At 40.7% G+C, this 7,740-nt stretch overlaps 1 long non-coding RNA gene across 1 annotated transcript; it reads right to left on the bottom strand.

Moving 5' to 3' along the window:
* Positions 1-4,019: 4,019 nt before the first annotated feature.
* LOC309797568 lies at positions 4,020-6,792 on the bottom strand. The gene is made up of 3 exons (XR_014292710.1): positions 6,692-6,792; positions 6,167-6,217; positions 4,020-4,066 (listed from the first exon to the last, which is right to left on the bottom strand). It is a non-coding gene; the product is annotated as an uncharacterized lncRNA (long non-coding RNA).
* Positions 6,793-7,740: the final 948 nt, after the last annotated feature.

Below are 7,740 nucleotides of genomic sequence, written 5' to 3'. Positions count from 1 at the left end.
GAAATTAAAAAATACCTAGAAACAAATGACAATGGAGACACGACGACCCAAAACCTATGGGATGCAGCAAAAGCAGTTCTAAGAGGGAAGTTTATAGCAATACAATCCCACCTTAAGAAACAGGAAACATCTCGAATAAACAACCTAACCTTGCACCTAAAGCAATTAGAGAAAGAAGAACAAAAACATCCCAAAGTTAGCAGAAGGAAAGAAATCATAAAAATCAGATCAGAAATAAATGAAAAAGAAATGAAGGAAACGATAGCAAAGATCAATAAAACTAAAAGCTGGTTCTTTGAGAAGATAAACAAAATTGATAAACCATTAGCCAGACTCATCAAGAAAAAAAGGGAGAAGACTCAAATCAATAGAATTAGAAATGAAAAAGGAGAAGTAACAACTGACACTACAGAAATACAAAAGATCATGAGAGATTACTATAAGCAACTCTATGCCAATAAAATGGACAACCTGGAAGAAATGGACAAATTCTTAGAAATGCACAACCTGCCAAGACTGAATCAGGAAGAAATAGAAAATATGAATAGACCAATCACAAGCACTGAAATTGAAACTGTGATAAAAAATCTTCCAACAAACAAAAGCCCAGGACCAGATGGCTTCACAGGCGAATTCTATCAAACATTTAGAGAAGAGCTAACACCTGTCCTTCTGAAACTCTTCCAAAATATAGCAGAGGGAGGAACACTCCCAAACTCATTCTACGAGGCCACCATCACCTTGATACCAAAACCAGGCAAGGATGTCACAAAGAAAGAAAACTACAGGCCAATATCACTGATGAACATAGATGCAAAAATCCTCAACAAAATACTAGCAAACAGAATCCAACAGCACATTAAAAGGATCATACACCATGATCAAGTGGGGTTTATTCCAGGAATGCAAGGATTCTTCAATATACGCAAATCAATCAACGTGATACACCATATTAACAAACTGAAGGAGAAAAACCATATGATCATCTCAATAGATGCAGAGAAAGCTTTCGACAAAATTCAACACCCATTTATGATAAAAACCCTGCAGAAAGTAGGCATAGAGGGAACTTTCCTCAACATAATAAAGGCCATATATGACAAACCCACAGCCAGCATCGTCCTCAATGGTGAAAAACTGAAACCATTTCCACTAAGATCAGGAACTAGACAAGGTTGCCCACTTTCACCACTCTTATTCAACCTAGTTTTGGAAGTTTTAGCCACAGCAATCAGAGAAGAAAAGGAAATAAAAGGAATCCAAATTGGAAAAGAAGAAGTAAAGCTGTCACTGTTTGCAGATGACATGATACTATACATAGAGAATCCTAAAGATGCTACCAGAAAACTACTAGAGTTAATCAATGAATTTGGTAAAGTTGCAGGATACAAAATTAATGCACAGAAATCTCTGGCATTCCTATATACTGATGATGAAAAATCTGAAAGAGAAATCAAGGAAACACTCCCATTTACCATTGCAACAAAAAGAATAAAATATCTAGGAATAAACCTACCTAAGGAGACAAAAGACCTGTATGCAGAAAATTATAAGACACTGATGAAAGAAATTAAAGATGATACAAATAGATGGAGAGATGTACCATGTTCTTGGATTGGAAGAATCAACATTGTGAAAATGACTCTACTACCCAAAGCAATCTACAGGTTCAATGCAATCCCTATCAAACTACCACTGGCATTTTTCACAGAACTAGAACAAAAAATTTCACAATTTGTATGGAAACACAAAAGACCCCGAATAGCCAAAGCAATCTTGAGAACGAAAAATGGAGCTGGAGGAATCAGGCTCCCTGACTTCAGACTATACTACAAAGCTACAGTAATCAAGACAGTATGGTACTGGCACAAAAACAGAAAGATAGATCAATGGAACAGGATAGAAAGCCCAGAGTTAAACCCACGGACATATGGTCACCTTATCTTTGATAAAGGAGGCAGGAATGTACAGTGGAGAAAGGACAATCTCTTCAATAAGTGGTGCTGGGAAAATTGGATAGGGACATGTAAAAGTATGAGATTAGATCATTCCCTAACACCATACACAAAAATAAGCTCAAAATGGATTAAAGACCTAAATGTAAGGCCAGACACTATCAAACTCTTAGAGGAAAACATAGGCAGAACACTCTATGACATAAATCACAGCAAGATCCTTTTTGACCCACCTCCTAGAGAAATGGAAATAAAGACAAAAATAAACACATGGGACCTAATGAAACTTAAAAGCTTTTGCACAGCAAAGGAAACCATAAACAAGACCAAAAGACAACCCTCAGAATGGGAGAAAATATTTGCAAATGAAGCAACTGACAAAGGATTAATCTCCAAAATTTATAAGCAGCTCATGCAGCTCAATAACAAAAAAACAAACAACCCAATCCAAAAATGGGCAGAAGACCTAAATAGACAGTTCTCCACAGAAGATATACAGACTGCCAACAAACACATGAAAGGATGCTCAACATCTTTACTCATTAGAGAAATGCAAATCAAAACTACAATGAGATATCATCTCACACCAGTCAGAATGGCCATCATCAAAAAATCTAGAAACAATAAATGCTGGAGAGGGTGCGGAAAAAAGGGAACACTCTTGCACTGCTGGTGGGAATGTGAATTGGTACAGCCGCTATGGAGAACGGTATGGAGGTTCCTTAAAAAACTACAAATAGAACTACCATATGACCCAGCAATCCCACTACTGGGCATATACCCTGAGAAAACCATAATTCAAAAAGAGACATGTACCAAAATGTTCATAGCAGCCCTATTTACAATAGCCCGGAGATGGAAACAACCTAAGTGTCCATCATCGGATGAATGGATAAAGAAGATGTGGCACATATATACAATGGAATATTACTCAGCCATAAAAAGAAATGAAATTGAGCTATTTGTAATGAGGTGGATAGACCTAGAGTCTGTCATACAGAGTGAAGTAAGTCAGAAAGAGAAAGACAAATACTGTATGCTAACACATATATATGGAATTTAAGAAAAAAAAATGTCATGAAGAACATAGGGGTAAGACAGGAATAAAGACACAGACCTACTAGAGAATGGACTTGAGGATATGGGGAGGGGGAAGGGTAAGCTGTGACAAAGTGAAAGAGCGGCATGGACATATATACACTACCAAACGTGAGGTAAATAGCTAGTGGGAAGCAGCCGCATAGCACAGGGAGATCAGCTCGGTACTTTGTGACCGCCTGGAGGGGTGGGATAGGGAGGGTGGGAGGGAGACGCAAAAGGGAGGGGATATGGAAACATATGTATATGTATAACTGATTAAATTTGTTATAAAGCAAAAAAATAAAATAAAATAAAATTTAAAAAAAAAAAAAAAAAAAAAAGAGCAAAGACTTTGGAGACAGAACTGGTGGTTCTAATCCTGGATTTGCTACTAAAGAACTGTGTGGTTTCGGACAAGTTACTTAACTTCTCTGAACCTCAGTTTTAAAAAAAAAAAAAAAAAAAAAAAAAAAAACTGTATCTATGTTATAAATACAAATACACATCCATGAATACATATGATGAAGAGATTACAGAAATATAAAAGCAGCTAATTTGTAAGCAGGTAAGCAGTAGACTGGAAGATGTCCTTCATTTCCCTTAATTTTTCTTTTACTTGTAAAATAAAAAAATGATGAAATAAAACAAATTAAAACCGAAACCAATTAAATTTAACAGGAATTTTTAAAAAAGCACACATGGCACACTCAGGTCCTCATATGCTTAGACTCTCCTTGAAAGAGAAAACCCATATGGAACTATACCCAATATTTCGTAATAACCTATAAGGGAAAAGAATCTGAAAATATATGTATATATATGTATAACTGAATCACTTTGCTGTACACCTGAAATTAATACATTGTAAATCAACTATACTCCAATCAAAAAAAAAAAAAAGAAAAAGAAAAAAGGAGGAAAACCTGTGTCCAACCTGAGTACAAAAATGGCGTTTTTAACAGCAAGAAAGGCAAGCTCTACTCACCTGGAATGTGCTCATTTTCTCTCTCCTTCTGGGGCAGTGCAGAGTCCTAGCAAGACAGACAGGGAAAGAAGAAGTCAAACTGGAAACTGGTTTAAAGAAAAAGAAGTCACTAACCCACGTGGTGCTCATTGTGAATTACCAAGGCTCCCAGTCCTCGGGGTGGCTACAGCTGATTATGCTTGATGAGCAGAGCCCCACGCAGATACCAGATGCCCCCGTGAACCCCCTCAGTGGCTGTGTGAGGAATGACCTGCCCATCCATACACAGTGGCCCCCTCACAGTGTGCCTGCAGCTTCCACAGGGGTCATTCTTATTCTGGGTATGGTGTAAACAGAGACCATGTAAGTCAGAGTAGGTTTTGGAGTCAATATGCATGGGCTCTGATCAGGCTACGCCATTCACGAGCAGTGTCACCCTGGGCAAGTTATTCACATCTCTTCGCCTCAGTTCTGTCCTCTGCCAGTAGGGGAGAACACGGGCATCCACCTCGTGAGATCGTCATAAGGTAGGAAGCTCTGAGAACACCACTGTCAGGGTTTCTTATTTCTTAGCAACTGCGGTAAAGCAGATGATATTTTAGTGAGAAATTATCCTTAGAGATGTGATTTCTACCAACAGAAGACTGTCAGACATGTGGAGGTCCTACGTTGTTGCCCTGTTATGTGAGAGTCTTTATAGACTTCTGAAAATCTCTGCTTGTCTTCCTAAAGATTTTGTGACTGCAACAATAATATTTAAATTGACATGGACAACTTTTTACAAAAGGTATAAAAAGACGTTAAGTTTCTTTTTAAACAGGAAGTACCCTTTTGACAATTATGCACAGAGGTAAAGAGAACTAATAAAAGCCAGGATTCTGCAACAACAGTAAAAAATAGTTTGACAGTCCATACCTAATTCAAATGAAAAAAAAGACAGGAATCTGAATTGTAATTATATCATTATAAATATAGGAAAGTTTAAGAAATAAATGGGAGACTTCCCTGGTGGTGCAGTGGATAAGACTCCACATTCCCAATGCAGGGGGCCCGGGTTCGATCTAGTACAAAAGATGGCAATGATTCCACTCCCCAAAGCTTGGGAGAGAGATATCTTCACAACTTCTAACGACCTCCATTTTGACTCTACACTTGCTAGCTGTCTTCTGCTCAATTCAGGATTCTGAAAGGGGCCCTGACAGTTGACAATAATTAGTGGGGGAATAAAATCATTGGACTAAGTAGGCCTTTGGTGAATCCAGCTCAGTTTTATCTGTGACATCCAGCAGGGTCAATTTCCTCGGCCTCAGTTTCCAGAAAAGACCCTCTCTTGAGGTTCTCGAATTTTCACGTGCATGTGAATTACTGCGGGATCTTGTTGGAACACAGCCTCCTGGGCCCCCTACGCAGAAATTATAAATCAGAAGGTCTCGAATGGGGCTCAAGGCTGGGCATTTCTATCCAAGTGATGCCAAGGCCGCTGGTTTGTGGACCACAATTTGAGTAGTACTGCAGTGTAACATCAGTCCCACAAAAAACAGCCTCCACTACACAGAAACATACACAAAGAGTAACCAGACAAAAAGGCACGAAAACATTAACAACTGGTATCTTTACATCCTAAAGTTACAGATAATTAAAATTTTTCTTTATGTATATATCTGCATTTTTCCATAATGATTATGCTACTTCTATGATATACATATTATTTGAAATAAAATAAATGACCCAGTTGAGAAAACTATCTTAAAAACTCATAAAATAGCCTAAACCTTGCTCTCAAGGTCCCCACAATTAAGTCCCGACCTCCTTTCATGATATGATTCTAGCCAGTGCCCTATGCTCAAAGAGAATATACCAAAGGGATTAGCAAACTCAGCTGCTGGACTCAAACTGCCTGGGTCCCAACCCCAGCTCTGCCTCCTACCATCTGGGTGAGGATGGGCCAACAGGGTTGTGTTCCCTGCCCCCAGCTCCTCAGCCTTAAAGTAGAGAAAACAGCAGTACCAATTCACAGAGCCACCGCCTGATGGAAAAGTGTTCATTTGCATAAAGCTTTTAGAATGGAAATTAGTGACCAAGGCTCAGTTATCATCGTTACCCATGTCTCATACGTTCTACAATTTATAGGAATACCTTAAGGAGAAGAATGCCAAGTCCTACTCACGTGGGGCTCTGTTGCCTCTTCCTCCGTGCAGTGCTTTGTGAGAAGCCAGGGCTGGGGAAGGAAAGGAGACTGTGAAATACCAGGGCTGTGTTTCCATCCCCACTAATTCATACCGCACCCCCTTCCGCCCCCGTACCAGCTACAAGTCCTCTCCTCCCAAAACAGGCCAGGAGTCCAGGACAATTCAGCTTCCTGGGCTCACAGAATCCCGCTGCGAAATGGGTGCCTCCCGAATTAGCGTAGTATTAATACCAACAATGTATCAGGCAGTTGTAGACCTTTTACTTGTGCTATCTCGTTTCTTCTCACAACACTATATTAACAAGGCGTTCCTTTTTCCCCCCTTTTACCGAACAGCAACGGAGGCACAGAGGAGTTAAGCAACTCACCCAGTGTGACGCCGTATGAAGCGGTAGGGCTAGCTCATAGGTGGGGGACGGGGTCAGGTTAGGGGTGAAGAAAACCGGGGAGACCCTCAAACCCCAGGAGGCACGACCTGAGCCCACCCCATCCCGGGTACGTTACCAAACGCAAAGAAGCTCCGCCCGCGGGACGTACATCACCACTCCAGGCCCTCAAACCTCCGCTTTTAGCCGCTCCTCCTCTTTCTCCCCAAATGAAAGGTCTGCAAAGGGGAAGCTTGAATGGGTCGTGAAGAGCGGACCTGAAACACCGTCATCAGGCAAAACATGGCTGCTGCGTGTCCTCCTGGGGCGGAAGTGCCTGCGACTAACCCGGAACTCCTGGACCACATTTCCCAGAATTCCGCGGGTAAACCTTTACAGCGAGGCGTTACTGTAGCTGCAGTGTATGGGACTACACGAGTTTACGAGCTCTGGACTACATGTCCCAGAATGCAAGGGTGGTTGCGGGGGTGCCTACCGGCACGAGCTCTGGACTACATGTTTTCACTCTGGTTTTCACTTTCCGGAATCCCTGAGAAGGTCTCAGGCCGTCTTGCCGTTCTACTGTGTAGGCCTCAGAAGAGTGTAGATTCTGTTCATTGAAAGGCGTACAAACTCAGTAGAATTTTGGACGTCTTCCAGAGGCTAAGCGACATAAAAGCATTACCAGCCACGAAGGCTTCCTGGTAAACCCCAAAGAGTTTCACCATTGGAATAAGGGGAGAAGGAAACTGGGCTTTCTTTGGCAGGGACTGAAGCCAAACGCCAAAACACCTCATTCCCTGAAATTGTGTAAAGGTGAACGTGTTTGGTTAGCATCTTACAACCCGTGCAGAAGCAAGGGAAAATCCTTTCTAGAGACAGACATCAACATCCTAGGTCTCAAGTTATTTCTGTAATTATAAAATCTGTGACATTGCTATTTGACCAAGTGAACTTTAAGGGGAAGGAAAAAGCATTACTTGACATACGGAGGGACACTTCACAGTCATAAAAGTTTCAAATTCTCAGAAACTAATAACTTCAGCTGATACTTTATAAAGCAAACATTGACAGAACCATGAAGAGAAACATTCAAATTCACAATTGGATCTGGAGATTTGAACACATACATAGAGGGAAATGTTGAGCCTTAAAAGCATATATTAAAGTAGAAAGGGGGGCTTCCCT

The sequence above is a fragment of the Mesoplodon mirus genome (genome assembly GCF_964341445.2).
Source record: "Mesoplodon mirus genome assembly, contig: HAP1_SCAFFOLD_743, whole genome shotgun sequence".
Classification (NCBI taxonomy): domain Eukaryota; kingdom Metazoa; phylum Chordata; class Mammalia; order Artiodactyla; family Ziphiidae; genus Mesoplodon; species Mesoplodon mirus.
Note: the sequence above shows the minus strand (reverse complement) of the source record. Positions and strands in the feature narration are given on the sequence as shown.